The sequence below is a fragment of the Coenobita brevimanus genome, chromosome 49 (assembly GCF_032717465.1).
Source record: "Coenobita brevimanus isolate Jiangsu-jjx chromosome 49, ASM3271746v2, whole genome shotgun sequence".
In the NCBI taxonomy this organism is placed as follows: Eukaryota; Metazoa; Arthropoda; class Malacostraca; order Decapoda; family Coenobitidae; genus Coenobita; species Coenobita brevimanus.
Genome location: NC_137002.1, coordinates 17,060,196 through 17,078,449, shown reverse-complemented (window position 1 = coordinate 17,078,449; position 18,254 = coordinate 17,060,196). Strand labels below are relative to the sequence as shown.

The window sequence follows — 18,254 nt, the reverse complement described above, 5'->3', positions numbered from 1 at the left end:
ATAATAGGTTAATGGCTTGGGTCTTCACCAAATAGGAACCTTTTTGGCATCATTATACCGTAACTAGTGTCAGATTATCTTTAACGTTGATTAAATAGGGATTCTCTCTCTCTCTCTCTCTCTCTCTCTCTCTCTCTCTCTCTCTCTCTCCACAAAAATCGTCAGTTATGCTAACTTTTTTATGTTCGAGGAGTGATTGAAAAAGGAAGAGATCAAGTTCACCATCATCGTCATCCTAACCCCATTTAATCCTGGTTCGTATCTCGACTAATCCCAGGATGAAGAAAAAATTGTATGTCAAGGATGAAAGTTATAATTGTCAAAAAAAAAAAATAATGTATAGTCTTCAACTTGGCTTATATTCTCGTCGTTCTACTTTTTTTTTTTTTTTTTCACGTAGATCAATGCAGAAAAAGACTGCTACCGCTCTACCTCCTTTCTATTCCACTTTTCGTGACTAGCACCATACCTTAGTGTTAATTACATGATGCAGTTCAGCGTTCAAGATTGAGAGATTGAGATTTTTGGTCAAGGTAGAGTATAATGAGTATAGTTAGCATTGCCTGAGAATTGATACGAAAAATTAAGACACCAACTTAGGCAAAAATTGTTATCTCACCATCTTGAATGCTTGGATTTAATAATATTTTAACACAACAATATGATGCTAGCACGAATATATGCAACAGAGAGGATTTAGAGCAGTATTTTTTTTTTTTTTTTTTTTTTTGCCAATGAATTAAGTGAAATAAGTTGCAAAAAGATGAACATCTGCACCAGTTGATGTGGACAGACTATAGTTTCATTCTCTTGGGTCTGGAGGAGGATTTTCCCCATCTGATAAAGAAAGTCACTCTCCTTCTACCCTGAAATTACCATCTTTTCTTCATGAATTATGAGCTCTAATAGCTGAGTAAGAATTATGATGTCTGTCACGAAGAGGTGCTGTGGATAGCATGAAGAGCCGTTGCCTTGTCTTTTCCTGCCACTGAGCAATGTGAAATACGCTGGTAAAGGCCGAAAATGTGAGCCAAGTTAAGGTGACAAGAGTTTATCCCAAGTAGATGAAAGCTACACGGCCATAATAATAAGGATATAGTGGAGTGAAGTGGGATGGTGGTGAATAGAAATGAGAGACAGACAGACAGACAGACAGACAGACAGAGACAGAGACAGAGAGAGTGTTAGGGGGTTATGCTTTTAGTCAGTGTTAATTTGAGAGAGAGAGAGAGAGAGAGAGAGAGAGAGAGAGAGAGAGAGAGAGAGAGAGAGAGAGAGAGAGAAAGTGTTAGGGGATTATGCTTTCAGTCAGTGTTAATTAGAGAGAGAGAGAGAGAGAGAGAGAGAGAGAGAGAGAGACAGACAGACAGACAGACAGACAGAGACAGAGACAGAGACAGAGAGACAGACAGACAGACAGGATAGGCAGTCAAGAAGGAGAGTGAGTTAGGGGGTTATGATTTTAGTGTTAATTTGAGAGAGAGAGAGAGAGAGAGAGAGAGAGAGAGAGAGAGAGAGAGAGAGAGAGAGAGAGAGAGAGAGAGAGAGAGAGAGAGAGAGAGAGAGAGAGAAGTAAAAAAAAAGAATGAGGGAGTTATGCTTTTAGTCCGTGGTAAGACTGGGTCTGGCAAGGTTCCGTGCTGGTATGTGGTGCGTGTGTGTGTGTGTGGGGGGGGGGAGGAAGGCGAGTGTTTAGCAAGGCCTTCAAACACCCCGCCACCGTCAATGCTGGGAACGCTACTAATAAAAAGTAGCCGCGCTCCCATTCCCGTTACTAGCTTGAAAAAGTAGTGGCGTTACTGGTTTCACTACTTGATACGAAATGTATCGGCGCTCCCGCTCCCGCTACTTTGCATAAGGAAACGGTAGACGAGGGAAAGATTAACAAAAATCTGTGATACAGCAATACGCTATATACTGTATACTGTTTTCGATAATATGAGTCAGTCTGAGTGGTTATGCTGTGTACCAGTAATGTCAGTATATACTTACATTGAAAAAAAAAATCATATACGTCGGTGTCACTTTAATGAAGCTTAGAGCCGAAGGTACAGGAAAAAGCTATTTACTGTATAATGTAACAAATGTTCTTTTACACTGTTACCTAGTATACCTACTGAAAGTAACATACGTAAATAAAAGGCAAAAAAATGTGGCCTACCATTGATACATACTCTATACTCATTTATATCTCTATACTCATTTCAGAGCCAAAGGTGGCTGTTGTGTATAATATAAACTCAACAACTTATCTTGCTCTCGTGTTTCTGAACTCGATTCTTCTGAATTCTCTACACTCTGGTTTCGGCTTTCCTGTCATTCTCTGGCTAAATATATCTTCGCTGTTTACTTATCTTCTAATTCTACTGACTATCAAAAATTCTTTGACTGTCTTACTTCTACGATGGAACACATTCTATCCATTTCTCCTTTCTCTGAAATCTCCATTCTAGGAGATTTCAATGTTCACCACCACCTCTGGCTCTCCTCTCCTTTCACTGATCCACCTGGTGAACAAGCCTACACCTTTTCTATTCTTAATGACCTAGAGCAGCTTGTACAGCACCCTACCCGTATCCCTGACCACCCTGGAGAGAGCGCCAAGATACTTGACCTCTTCCTGACAACTAATCCTTCTGCTTACACCGTTAATCATTTCTCTCCATAGGGCTCCTCCGATCAGAACCTTATCACCTTAACCTTTCCTATCGCTCCAGTACAGCCTGCGGACCCTCCAAAGAAACGTCGTCTGTGTCACTTTGGAGCTGCAGATTGGGAGGCCCTCAGGCAGTACTTCTTTGATTTTCCATGGAATTATTATTCCTTCCATGGCCGGGAGCCATCTGCGTGTGCCTTGCGCATTACGGAGGTTATTCTCTCGGGCATGGAAGCATTCATTCCTTTCTCATATCCTTTGACTAATGCACGAAAGCCTTGGTTTAATCATGCTTGTTCTAATGCTGTCCGCAGCAAGGAGAGGGCCTATAAAAGGTACCGGAGCCAACCCACCCCTGAATCACATGTTTTATATGTTTCTGCCCGGAATCGTGCTAAGTCTGTTCTTCGCTCTGCTAAAAATAATTTCATGCGTACTAAATGCTTTCAACTCTCTAACTCGAAATCTTCCCGCTCCTTCTGGTACCTTGCCAAAAACCTATCTAACAACTTTACCTCATCATCCTTCCCTCCTCTTTTCTACCCTGATAGCTCTGTAGCTATTTCTTCTACTGATAAAGCAGATCTCTTTGCTCAGATTTTCTCCTCCAATTCCACCTTAGATGATTCCGGTGCTGTTCCTCCATCACTTCCCCCCTCAGACTTCCTAATGGCTGACATTAAAATTTCTTCAGCTGATGTATTTTCTGCCATCACAGGCCTCAATACTAACAAGGTATATGGGCCTAATGGAGTCCCTCCTGTTGTTCTCAAGAACTGTGCTTCTGTGCCTACACCCTGCCTAGGCAAACTCTTTCGCCTTTGTCTATCAACTTGTACCTTTCCTTCTTGCTGGAAGTTTGATCTCATTCAGCCAGTTCCAAAGAAGGGTGACCATTCTTAACCTCTAACTATCGTCCAATTGCTTTAACGTCCTGTATCTCAAAAGTTTTCGAGTCTATTCTTAATAGAAAAATTTTAAAGTATCTTTCCTATCACAAACTTCTTTTTGATCGTCAGTATGGGTTCTGTCAGGGATGCTCCACAGGCGATCTTCTCACCTACTTTTCAGATTCCTGGTCATCCTCCTTTCGGGACTTTGGCGAAAGCTTTGCCATTGCACTTGACATCTCAAAGGCTTTCGATCGAGTCTGGCATAAATCTTTAATTTCCAAATTGCCCTCTTACGGTTTCTATCCTTCTATCTGTGCCTTCTTCTCTAGCTTCCTTTCTGGTCGTTCTATAGCTGCTGTTGTAGACGGTCATTATTCTTCTCCTAGCTCTATTAACAGTGGTGTTCCTCAGGGCTCTGTCCTATCACCAACTCTCTTCCTTTTATTCAACAATGACCTTCTAAGCTGTACATCTAACCCTATCCACTCATTCTCTGATGACTCCACCCTTCACCTTTCAATTCGATTCCCGCAACGCCCATCTCAGCAGTTACTTCAACAAACAAAGGGTGAGGCTATGGCACACCTAATGTCTGACTTGGCTCATATCTCTGACTGGGGTAAAAATAATATGGTTGTTTTTAATGCATCAAAGACTCAGTTTTTGCACCTATCAACCTGACAAAATCTTCCACAGGTATAGCCACTAATGTTTAATAATATTCAGCTTAATCCTGCATCATCGTTGAACATGCTTGGGGTTTCATTTACTCGGGACTTGTCTTGGAAAGATCATATTACAACTCTTGTAAAATCTGCTTCCAAGAGATTGGGTGTGCTAAGCCGACTCCGTTCCTTCTTTACCCCTACACAATTGTTGACTCTATACAGGGGTTTTATTCACCCCTGCGTGGAGTACAACTCTCAAGTGTGGGGAGGCTCCCCACATACAGCTCTTCTCAATAGGGTGGAGTCAAAGGCTTTTCGTCTCATTAACTCTCCTCCTCTTTCTGACTCCCTTCAACCTCTGTCTCTTCGCCGCACTGTTGCATCTTTATCTCTTTTCTATCGCTACTTCAATGGTCACTGCTCCTCTGAACTGTCTTCATGCATTCCTCCACCTCTACGATGGAGCAAGAAGTTGACGGACTGGACACCAAGAGATTGTAAGCGTAGCAGGAAAAGGCCAGACAGGAGATGGAGGGATGAGATAGAGAAATTTGCAGGAAAAACGTGGCAAAGATTGGCTCAGTCAAGGAATTCGTGGAGAAGGCTGGGGGAGGCCTTTGTTCAGCTGTGAACATGTAATGGTTGATGATGATGATGATATATATTAAGGAGAGAGAGAGAGAGAGAGAGAGAGAGAGAGAGAGAAGGTGCCAGGTATGTAATCTGGGTGCCGCATTCCCCTGACAATGTGAGTATATTTGGTGCGAATATAATTCTTTGTCGACGGGGAGGATGGGTTAACTGCAGCACCCACTTACCCCACCTCAAACAATACATGTGGTTATACACTGCAAACAACAAATGACAACAGTATTGCCTACACAATACCTTTTACGTTTAGCGAGCAGGGTATACCACGAGTGCGGTAGCACTCCATAAGTAGGAATGGCGCAGGTTCAGCGTGGCCTCCTCTCTTACAGCGTATAAAAGCATTCGCGGGAAAACGGTAGCAAAGCTTAGTTCTAAACTTATGAACCAAAAGACCTTCGCTATTCAAGTCCAAAACTACTCGCAATCTTCCTAACCTTCATAGGAGTCGCAAAATCGAATCGCAAAAATATCGATTTTGATCTTTCTTGCTTCATCAGTCAACTCCAAAAACAAAAAAGCCTACGCAAGTGTATTAAACAAAAATATGTTGCTTGTCAAGTGCAGATGTTTCTCTCCACGTTTTGAAAAGTATTCAGGCTACACGGTTCACGAAATCGCATCGCGGTCACCTGTAAGTACGCCATTTTGCGCATATTGGTTAGCTACAGCTCACCTAAAGTTAAATAACACACCAAAACACCTCTTTTCACGGGAAGACACCCTCTAACACTTGTTTTATGAATAATTATACATCCACAAAAAGATCATTAACTAGAAAACATAAATTGTCTTCTAAAATGATAGTATAGAAGTAGGAATGGCAAAAGTCAAAGACAAGAGATGAAAAAAGCACAGAAACAAGGGAGCATTCAGGATGGGAGGAGATTTGGAGACCTATACCCATTACTACATCCCACCAGTAACAAGGCTGTGGCTAAAGTGTGGAATGTAGTAATGGGTATAGGTCTACAGATCTCCGTTTCTGAATGCCCTCTTGTTTCTGTGCTTTTTTCATCTTTTATCTGTACACTTTTGCCATTCCTACTTCTTAAAAACCATTTTAGAAGAAAATTTTAGTTTTTTAGAATATACTGGCTGCCTCCATGTCGCTCATCTCTTATTTTAATAGAAGAAGGAGGGAGGGAGTGAGGGAGAGAGGTAAGGAAAAAAAGGAGGGAGAAATGGTGCATAAGCAGGAATTGATCGAGTACAGTGAAGAATGGAGACAATAGAGGAAGAGAGGGAGGCAATAGAGATAAGGAGGGAGGAAATACAGCGAGGAAGGGAGGCTGTCCATCACGGGTGGGATGCGAGGAATAAAGGAGGGAAGCAGGCTGGCTGAATTGGATGGAAATAATCATACACATTTGCCGACGTAGCACTGCGTCTTGTCAGCGTAACTGTCATCCCATGACTGTCAGTTGGCTAAACCATCACATGAATATAATTAATTAGGGTTAAAATGATCCTGCCTAAATCAAATGGTAAGATATGATACCAGTAGTCAGTTGAGGTCAGGTCATGTGCTGTTATATCCAGTCATGTAGGTCATATCAGTCCTGCTGACACACACAGGCAGAGTAAACACGCTCCTCTGTTGTCAGTTACGGTCCAGGTAGGGTAATGTTAATGCAACCACGTCACATACGGACCATTCATTACCGCCATTCAGTGCAGGACAGGGCCATATTGAACCAATTGTGTTTATTCCGGATCATTTTTGTTACTCCATGTACAGTGAGATTCATCCCTCTCATTACCATCTACTCAAGTCATTCTACATCAGTTTACAACAATTCAGCTGCAATGATGGTATACTCAGCCACCTTCTGTTAGGACCACATTAGTATTCCACGTCACTGTATACATTTGCACCTTCCTTTACAGTTACCATACACAGCAAAACCAACATTAATGGTAAAGTCCAAAACATGACAATGATAAATAACTATTGAACATATTTCACTGATACCAGCACATGTTTTTCCTAAGAGATCTTTATGAACACAAACTCAGCCTTACCTTTTAGCACAACCAAGAAAATTCTTTTATATTCTTGCTGACTACACAATACTATTTTCTGCTTAGGATTAATATTTGAAGTTTGTGCAGTTGGAAATGACGTGATGTCCTCACTCTCCAAATATGAGAGAGAGAGAGAGAGAGAGAGAGAGAGAGAGAGAGAGAGAGAGACAGACAGACAGACAGACAGACAGACAGAGACAGACAGACAGACAGACAGAGACAGACAGACAGACAGACAGGCAGACAGACAGACAGGCAGACAGACAGACAAGCAGACAGAGAGACAAAAAAAATTTCCTTACAGGAAGAGTGGAGCGTGTGGTTGATATTCATAGAGAAGGAAATAGAGATAAAACATGAAATAAATATAAGTACAGGAACATGTAAATATATGATGAAGGGAAGCTGGCCAGAATAAAACGGACCAAGCCTCAGCGTCCACTAAGCCCGTCACTGCTATGGTTTAGTATAATTTTGTCGTGTGCCAAGGATTAAATTGAAGGTAATAAGGGCGTGTAGTGGTGTATGGATTAATTCAGGCTGTGTGTAACCCATCTAGCTGCAAACGTCTCTAGTAAATGGAGTCAAAGCCTGGCAAAGTGGCAACAATACACACAGAACCAGGCCATGGCAGGGAAGGACACAACCCCGTCAACTGCACCAAGTTTATTGTGCTTCACTCTGCCATCATCAACAGTGTTATCTGCTAGTTAAATACTACTGCCATTACTACTACTACTGCTACTACTACTACTATTACTATTGCTATTGCTGCTACTACTACTACTATTACTATTGCTATTGCTGCTACTACTACTACTTCTACTACTGCTACTACTAGTACTACTACTACTACGACTACTATTACTACTACTACTACTAATAATAATAATTTATCTGTCTCTCTATATATTGTCAGACGCCTAAATCCTGTAAGGGGTGGCCACAAAGAAATCGCCTCCATGTCGCTATGTACCCCCCCCCCTCCATTTCACTGTCCTGCTCCCAGCTCACATCCTCCTCTGTCATATACCTCTGCACTCCATCCCTTCATCTCATCCTTGGCCTCCCCCTCCCTCTTACCCGCTCCACCTCACTCACACACACTCTCCTAGTCAGTCACTCACTCTCCATCCTCTACATATGGTTAAACCACCTCAGCGTATTTCTCCTAACGCTTCCTATCACATCCACATCCACACCACAACGCTCCTTCACTTTCTCATTTGTCAGTCTGTCTCCCCATGTGACTCCACATGCTCCTCTCAAATACTGTAACTCATTTCCCCTGCTCTCACTCCTAACTTCTGTCCCTCCACCAGGGTCGACGCTTCACTTCCATACGGTAGAGTTGGTGTCACAATACTGTCATGTAGTAACTTTTTCACTTCCATGCTCACGTCCTTGTATACTATCATTGCTTTCAAGAAACCAACAACCTTTCTTCCGTTTTCTACCCTTTCAAGCACTTCACCCTCTAAACTTCCATCTTACTCATCACACTACCCAAGTAACTAAACGTACTGACAATTTTATTATTATTATTATTATTATTATTGTGGTAGCTGGGGACCCTCATCATCCACTTACTCGATGTAGTGCTGCTCTCGGGTGTCTGCCCTTTCCTCTCCTCCATCCTTCTTTCCTTCCATCCACTTCTGTCTTACTTTCCTTCATTCTTTCCTCATCCTTCTGCCTGTGGGTGACTCTACATTGACTGACAAGCCAAATGGTATCCTATACACCAGGAAATCATTTACGATGCTGCGTGGTAACCATACATCCAAATTTTGGCGCCTGGTGGTTTAGTGGGTAATTATTGCACTCCTATCGGATTGAGCCGTTGAAGGTTTCTATCCAAGGGATGGTTGGGGTTTATTGCTCACGTAATGCCACTCAGGGATGAGTGAGGCTGGTCACTCTCATCTTAAATGTAAGGACCAACTGCCTAGCCCCGGCCTCCTACTCTCATCATGGGGCAACGGAGGACTGGATGATGGATGGATGGATGAATTACTATTATTATTGTTACACCGCTTCCCGTCCGATCAGCGAAGTTAAGCAACGTTGGGTCTGGTTAGTACTTGGATGGGTGACCTCCTGGGAACACCAGATGCTGTTGGCATCCCTACGCGTCAAGTGGGGTTGGTGGAGGATTAGTGCCCCTCCCTGTAAAACAATTAACTCTAAGCCCTTGGCCACCCCGTCTGGGATACATGGCGTCTGGCAATGAATGAATGAATGAATGATTAATATTATTAGAGAAGACGGTGGGAGGTGCAAGGGACAGCGTGGTGGACTGAAGAGGTGAGACAGGCTGTGGCACAAAAGAAGAAAGCATACAATGAATGGATGAGAAATAGGGGCGTGGAAGCAGTTGAGAGGCGGAAGAGAGAGTTATATGTAGAAAGAGAGAGGTGAAATGATTAGTAAGAGAGAGTAAGAAGAGAGTGGATGAGGAATTTGGAAGGAATTTGAGTGTAAAGTGGAGGGACTGTAAGAAAATGTTCTGGAAAGAGGTGAAAAGAGTAAGACAGGGTGGAAGCGAAGTTAGCAGGGGAGTGAAAGATAAAAATGGTAGATTACTAGTGGAGAAGGGAGAAAAAGTGAGCAGATGGAGAGACCACTTTAAGGAATTGTTGAACATAGAGGATGGAAGTAATGCGAGTATAAGTGGCTGGGGAATGGCTGGGAGAAAGAGGGAGGTGAGAAGACAGGAAGAAATCAGTAGGATAGAAGTTGTGGAAGCAATGAAGAAAGTTAAATCGGGGAAATCCCCCGGAATTGATGGAGTGTGTGGTGAAATGCTGAAGCATAGGGGAGAGATAGTAGTAGAATGGATGTGGAAGATGTGCAGATTGGCCTGGGAGGAAGGTAGAGTCCCGGAGGATTGGAAGTCAGGTATAATTATTCCCTTGTACAAAGGAAAAGGGGAAAAAGAAGTGTGTGGTAATCATAGGGGCATTTGTCTTCTTAGTATAATAGGAAAAGTGTACGGTAGGATACTTATTGACAGAGTTAGAGAAAGAACAGAGAAATCAGTTGGAGAAGAACAGGGAGGTTTTAGGAAGGGAAGAGGTTGTGTAGATCATATATTCATTCTTAGATCTTTAGTGGAAAAGTTTCTAGAGAAGGGAAAGAAGTTGTATGCGGCTTTCATGGATTTGGAGAAAGCATATGATAGGGTGGATAGACAAGGATTGTGGAAAGTATTAAGAATATATGGAGTAGATGGGAAGTTGTTGAATGCTGTAAAGAGTATGTATGATGGTGCGAAGGCTGCAGTGCGTGTGGATGGTGAACTAAGTGAATTTTTCTCATTGAAAGTTGGGTTGAAACAGGGATGTGTCATGTCTCCATGGTTGTTCAGTCTGTACATGGATGGGGTAAGAAATGAGGTACAAGGTAGGGTAGTGGATGTTGGAGTGGCCCTGGTGAGAGAGAATAGTGTTTGGAAACTCCCTGTACTTGTTTGGAGATGATCCTGTGTTGTTGAGTGAAGACGAAGGGGAGCTGCAAGGCTTGGTGGATGAGTTTGGGAGAGTGTGTAAGAAACGGAATCTAAAGGTGAATGTAGGGAAGAGTAAAGTGATGGTCTTTGAGAGAGTTGAAGTCAGTGAATGTACAGCAAGGTTGGATGGTGAGGAATTGGAAAATGTGAGTACCTTTAAGAACTTGGGTAGTGTGATGAGTAAGGATGGAGGTTTGGAGGATGAAGTGCTTGAAAGGGAAGAAAGGTTGCTGGTTCTTTGAAAACAGTGATAAGAAACAGGGAAGTGAGCATGGAAGTGAAAAAGTTACTACATGACAGTATTGTGATACCAACTCTAACGTATGGAAGTGAAGCTTGGACGTTGCTGGAAGGACTCAAGTCAAGAGTGAGAGCAGTGGAAATGAGTTATTTAAGAGGAGCCTGTGGAGTCACATGGAGAGACAGGCTGACGAATGAGGATATAAAGGAGCATTGTGGTGTGGATGTGGATGTGATAGGAAGCGTTATGAGGAACACACTGAGGTGGTTTGGCCATGTGGAGAGGATGGAGGGTGAAAGACTGACGAAGAGAGTGTATGTGAGTGAGGTGGAGGGGGGAAGAGGGAGGGGGGGGCCGAGGATGAGATGGAGGGATGGGATGGAGAGGTATATGAGAGAGGGGTGTGTGAGTTGGGGGCAGGGCAGTGAAATGGCGGGGGACAGGGCGACTTGGAGGCGATTTGTTTGTGGCCACCCCAAACGGGATTGAGGCGTCTGGTAATAGATAGATAGATAGAATATTATTATTATTATTATTATTATTACGATGATGATCATGAAGATTTTCATACCATATATCGCTTGTGGTAGTGAATCTTGTAATGAATGTTTTCTGTACAACACTATAAATATGGCTAAACCACTGAACTCGTGCAATATGCAAACTACTACTATTACTACCACCATCATCGCCATCACTGACACTGCGATCACCACCACCACCACCAACACAACAACAACAACAGGCGGTGTCAAGGCGCAGCAAATCCGTCCCCGTAGTCATTTTAGTGCTGACGTATAAACACAACAGGCTATCTAGTGAAAGATGTCACAAATCAAATTTGGAGTAAATCGGGTGAAAATTGATGATTTTATGTCTATTTGAAAAACTAATCCCGACCCACCTGACACTGACTCCCCCCCCCTACCACTAACTGGGAGGTGACCCCCTGATGTACAGTAATGAGGCATGTTATAGGATGCAGATTTGAAAGATGCACCTTTTGGTTTTGGTTTCATGTTCATATGACAAATTTGAAAAGAGTTATGGCGAAAAAACGATTTTATTTCATTTTTTTGGCCTGCATCCTGGCCCATGATCCAATTTGGCCCAGAATTTAATCAGGTGATCAGAAGGTCATAGCTCATCATCCCTGTAATTTTAGTCAAAATCACACCTGTTGTTTTCTCGTAAAGTTGTTAACAGACAGGCAGACAGACAGACGGACAGATAGACGGACAGGCAGACAAACAGAAAGAGTGAAAACAATACTCGAGGGGGCTAGAGACGAAGCAGACTGTGAACGAGAGACAGAATTGGTAAAAAAAAAAAAAAAAAAAAAGAGAGGATCAGAGGGCAGACAATAATGTGAACAAGGAAATGGAGATAGGAGAGATTGTGACAGGCACGGCTGGACTTCTCACGTGGCTCTTGTGGCACTCACACCTATTGCGCTCGAGTAGTGAATCTTGGGTTCCATTTCTCCCAGATTTTGGGGGTTTGTACATCGCTTTCAGCCTTATCATCCAGTCAGTCTACTTCCTTCTTTCATACTTTCTTTTCATTTCGTCACTCTCCGGCTGCCTTTTAGTCCCTGTCATTATCCGACGCCGAACCCCGAAGGGATACCGTTAGGGTATTTCCATGAAGGAGGACCTTAGAGGGCTGGTTACAGGAGGTGGCAAGGATGGCTTGCTGTTAGGGTTAGGTTAGGAAAGTCCTGTCCTTCATGGGGTAGTGACTGGGTCTCCTTCAATGCCCTTTAGAGGGTGGGAAGTTTAGGCCCCCATCACTGTAGGGAACTGCCGGGAAGATTTTGTTTTAACTCTGTTCCTTTGATCTCTTCCCTTATTCTTTTGCTTACTTTATTTTCTTTATTTTCTCTTTCCCTTTTATTTCTTTATTGCTGTTCCTTTATTTTCTTCTGTTATTGTTTTCCTTACTTTATTTTCTCTTTCCCTTTTCTTTCTTTATTGCTGATCTGGCTGCAGTATGCATAGTGCTAAGTCGTCACGGTTCTCCAGACCCCCTGGGTTGAAACCCAGCCCCCCCTCACAGGGCCCCACAGAGCCGGCCCCAGCCTGCCGCCTCTCTGGCGCCTAAAGCTTGCGTGAAGCAGCACCCCCCCCACCGTTGCCTCCACCATCCACTCCCTGCCCCGTGGCCCCTCCACCAAGCCTGAGTGCCCCGCCGCTGCTGCGGCTGCAGCTGTGGCTGCGACTATGGCACCTTTCCCTTCCACTGAAAACCGCCAACCTGGACTTAAACAGTGGAGGCACCCTTCTGCCTGACTCCTCTGGTGATTCTCCCAATATTGCTGACCCCTACCGTCCCTCCTCCCCCCTCTGCCTCCCCAATTGCTGATGCCTCCCACCCCTCCAAGACCGCTCGTATTCACGAGCAAATGGAGGGTAGAGATGACTCCTCTTCCTCCTCATCCTCCTCCTTGCCTGCACCTCCTAGCCCTTCCTCTGCTGCTCACTCCTCCTCTTCTAGCTCACTCCTTCTCTACTGCTGCCCCCTCCCCCCCGAACCTACTCCTAGCACCTCCTCTGCTGCTAACCCTGCTGCTGCTGATGACGAGGGCTTCATAGTTGTCACTGGCTGGTCCAAATGGGCCAAGCAGGGAAACCCCCCCCCCCTGCCACAGCACTAGGCAACAGGACTCCCAGGCTGACTCCTCAGGCCCCCCCGTCTGTCAGTCAGCATCACGGGACATCCTCTACCTGCTTCGTTCTTCCCAGCCTTCCACATCCCAGTTCAACAGGGACAAGACTGCATGTATGAAACGGTGGCTGCCATCGAGGCAGCACTACCAAGCCTCTGTTGCAGCAACCGCATGGCACCGGGCGGCAGTTCGATCATTCTGCCATCGAGCAGGACTCATACAACCTCCTCCGCACCTACTCCCAGGACATGACCTCCCCTTACAAACTGATTGAATTTACCCTGGGGATCCAGACCACCAAATCGGTAGTTATGAGCTTCCCACGTGGCTGGTTCCTGGAGCTCCTCCTCCGACACCCTCAGGTGGAGTCAGCTGTCTGTTGTTAGACAAGGACCAGGGAAGAAATGAGGCATGTGGTCGTAACCCTCCACGGCCCTATGATCCCCGAGCTGGACCTCGGGAACTGGGGCAGTTTCCATCTATGCCCATACACCCCGGAGCCCCTGTGGTCCTTCATGTTCCACCGTTATGGCCACCACCAGGCCACATGCAAAAGACCAGTCATATGCAGTGTGTGCAGCAGGAGCCACAACACTGACGTCTGCTTCACCAATTTCAAGGTGGGGGAGATGGTCGTGGCCTGCTACCCAAATTGCACAAGCAGGCATCACGCATGACACCTGCAGTGCCCCTCGAGAATTGCACAAGTGGATCAGAGCCACTGTTATCAGGTAGCCTGGGGCTGCCAGCAACAGGAGATCAGCCCCGCCTCCCCAGGTACGTTTTTTTGGGGAACTCAGGGGAAGTCATCAACACTCCCTCAATCCCCACCCTTGGTAGCAGCGGAGTTCTTCCCACCTCTCCCCAACCCTCAGCCTCCAGTCTTACCCACATCCAGTCTGCCGACTATGATCCTCCTGTATGCTGTGAGGAGAGTGTTAAAGTGCAGGGCGTCGTCCTGCGCCTTGCCACCACCTCACTTAACATCTTCAATATCTGCAGGAGTCGTGATGGCACTCTTGACTTAGGTGAGATTTTGACCCTTGCCTCTACCGAACTAACCTATGTGGACAGCAACCTAAATGGCCACCATCCCATCCTCTCCTTGCCCAGCCCCTCAAATGAGGCAGGGCGGCACCTCATCATGCTCCTTGAGGATATACAGGTCGTTACATTGCTTAACAATCCAGCTGAACCCACCCACGTTCGAGATGAGAGACTGGATCTCACCATAGTCTCCTTGACTCTCGCTGGCAGCTCGACATGGTCCTTGCATCTGTTCCTCACAAGTGACCACTTTGCCACTCTAACACCTGCAGGCTGTGCCCCTACCACCACCACCGCTGCCTCCTCCTCGCTGAAACACACGCCGAGCTCACTGGCGAGACTATGAGCTGACTGTTGAGACTCTTATAGGAGATGCCCCTTCCCTGCTATCCCTTGACGAGCATGCCGACTATGTCGCCCTCACCCTCAGACACACTGCCGCAGGCAGTATTCCCCTCTCCAGGCCTCCCACTTCTCTCACCAAAGACCATTGGTTCTATGACGAGAGAGTATGTGAGCTGAATCACTGACTTAATGCAGCTCACAAGACTCATAGGAGATGCCCTTCCATCATCATAAGGAAATACCTGGCTGCGGTAGCACGCCATGCTTCATGCGAAACACGGAGGCTTAAAGACGAGGCCTGGATGTGATGGTGTCAGACTCTCGATTCACACTCCTCCCTGAAGGAGACATGGACGAGAATCAGGCGCATCTCAGGCAGCTGGCCCCTCCACCCCCCTCTCATCCTGATCCTGCAGGAGAGGCCAATCGCCTCGCTGCTCATTTTGCCTTGAGGATCTCGCCAATAAATCCTCCACAGTCTGTCAGAGATCTGCAGGATCATCTCCGGGGCCAATGTAGCACCTCTATCAACGACACCTGTATGCATCCTGATGAGGCTGATGTCCTTTTTACCGATGGTGAATTGAACGAGGCCCACCAAGGCAGGAAGGGCACGGCCCCAGGAGCAGATGGCCTCACTCACTCCCTCCTAGCACGATCAAGACAGAGGGAAAGGTCTCCCTTTCTAGAACTTGTCAATCACTCATGGGCGGAGGGACGACTCCCTACACCATGGAAGACTGCAATAATCCATCCCATCCCTAAGCCACTTGATCAAGCTGTGATCAGGCCTCTCTCTTTTCTCAGCTGTATCATGAAGACAGCTGAACACGTTCTCTCTCTCGTCTTGCCTGGAAATTAGGCCTGCTGCACCCGCAGCTCTTCACTTACCTTCCTGGCAGAAGCATCGTTCAATGCCTTGCCTCTTTTCTTGGTGAGCTGAGAAATGGCCTAGGTATGGCAGTCTTCCTGGATGTAGAGAAGGCCTTTGAGCTACCTGTCCCTGAGGCTGTACTCGCGGTGTTTGTAGCCAACGGCGTTTGTGGCAGAACTTCTCTTGGCTGGATAACTAATTTGCCAGCTCCTCTGCCAATGTGCACTTTCTGGGGCAGCTGTCTCCCGCCCACCCCCACGTCAACGGGATGCCACAGGAAGGCATGCTAAGTCCCCCCTTGTTTAACCTGCTTGTCAAACAGCTGCTGTCGATTGACTTTGGCAGAGGCATCACACTCCTCTGCTATGCCGATGATTTCGTTCTTATCTTCTCTCGTAGGGATTGTTATGATCTGGCACCAGCTGCTCTGACCCGCCTACATGACAGATGCTGTGAACTGGGCCTCAAGATCAACCTCACCAAAACGAAATGCATGCCCTTTGGGATGCAACCCCCTGAACATTTGCTTTCACTCGGAGGGCAAGAGCTCAGCCTAGTTCTCAGTCATCAGTAGTTGGGAGAGTGGTTTGACAGTCTCCTAACCTTCTCCAAGCACGTAAAATACCTACAAGAGAGGGTCGCCCCTAGAATCACTGCACTAAAAGCCCTCTATCACAGGAATCTCGGTGCCTCACCATGTACCCTCAGAACATCTTACATACACACACAATACGGTCACTTGTTGACCATAGTGAAAAGTGTCTTGTGGGACTTTCAGGGAAGCAGGTCCGCCCCCACGAAGTCCTGCAGAACTCTGCACTTCGTGTGATGTTAGGTGTTCCTATGTGGATGCACACCGAGAATCTAAGGCTGGAGAGTGGCTTTCCCTCTCTCAAACATCGCATCTGGAGTTGTTCGACAGCAGTTGCTGCACAGCTTTGCAGATTCAGGCCTCAAATGCCTGTCTCTGCTCTGCTGCAATGCATCCTAGATTCAACATCATGCTAGGAGGGACTGGGCACATTCTGTTGTGACCGTCCTACATAACTTTGACCTACCTTATGCCTTGCAGGGAGGCCCTGGCCTCCCTCACCCTGACTACTCGCCTCCATCACCATGGCTGCCTCCCGTGATATGAAGTCTTGCCCATTTCAGCCCCTCCCCTAGAGCATCCCTCCCCTCAGTGTTACAGCAAGATGTGCTCAGAAGGATGGCAACCCTTCTTGTCCCAGGGGCAGTTGAATACTACACTGATGGGTCAGTCACTGCTGATGGATCAGTGGGCGCTACATTTTACTGTGAAGGCCGTGCCGAGACATGAAGGCTCCCTACCGGGTCCTCTGTGTAAGAGACGGAGCTCGTTGCTATCCTTGGCGCCCTTAGAGAGGCCAGCCAACACCACCACGAACGCATTAAAATTCGTATAGACTCGCTCTCGTCGCTGCACGGTCTTCATGCACGATGCTTCACAGACAATGTAGGCCTGCTGACCTCCATCTTAGCTGTGGCTGATGCCATTGCACGCAGAGGCACCGTCATGCTTCTCCATTGGATACCCGGCCATGTGGGTATCCATAGTAATGAATTGGCAGATGCCACAGCTCAAGGTGCCACTGCTCGACCCGACATTGATTTCCCATTAAAGCCCAGCCTTGCTGGAATCGAAAGAAAAGCCCACACCTCCATCATAAGGTTCACTCACAAGGATCATGAAGACCAAGTCACTGCTGGCTCATGTTCAGCCTCTTGGTATGCACGAGCCACTCACTACGAGCCGCTCGTTGCCCTCCCCCTCCACACCCCTAACGACCCTATAGTCAGTTTCCGACGTCTCTGTCTAGGACACCCCTGCTTCTCACAAACAGCTGGCCAACAACCCGACCCGTGCCTTCACTGTCACCAGCAAGATGACTGGCCTCTCTTGCACTATCTCCTAGATTGCCCTTCCACTGCTTCTCTACTACTCACACTACGTGACAGTCTCGTAAGACGAGTGTCATGTACTCACACCGCCGCTGAGATTGTCGCACTTTCCGCTGTCCCTTCTCTTCTCTCTACTGTCTCCTCATACCCTCCGCCTCGCTGGACATAGCACCGCTTATCTACTTTCACCTTCTCCGTCTGCGTCCATCTGCCGTCATGCAGAGGACGCTCCACTTATAACGCTTCAGATAACTCTAGCGGCCTCTACACCCTGAGCCCGTGTCCATTTTATTTCGATAGTTGGACGAATCATAACAACAAAAACAACAGACACGGCTGATAAGGAGAGAAAGAGGAAATAAGATTTTTTTTTTTTTCTGCGAGTATTGTGTGTGTGTGTGTGTGTGTGTGTGTGTGTGTGTGTGTGTGTTTATTTATCATACATTTCATTCTTATTCTTCTATCTACTTATCTATATATTATCTGTATCCTCCTCGCTCTCTTCCACTTCTCCACTCTCTCTGCTCCTCTCACTTCCTCCCTCTCTTCTCATTCTCCCCATCCCATTCTGTCATCTCTCCCGTCCTCCTTCTCTTCTCCTTCTCCACTCTCTGCTCTGTCTTCTCACTGTTCCTCCCAACCATCATCACGCAGTACTTCATTTCTCCCCTCTCATCCTTCCATGCCTCACCAACATCATTTTTTTTTCGAATGCACACTTATTATATTCATTTATTTACGAGATGTTTTCC

General features: G+C 46.1%; 1 pseudogene; it reads left to right on the top strand.

Moving 5' to 3' along the window:
* Positions 1-8,901: 8,901 nt before the first annotated feature.
* LOC145399592 (5S ribosomal RNA) lies at positions 8,902-9,018 on the top strand (annotated as a pseudogene).
* Positions 9,019-18,254: the final 9,236 nt, after the last annotated feature.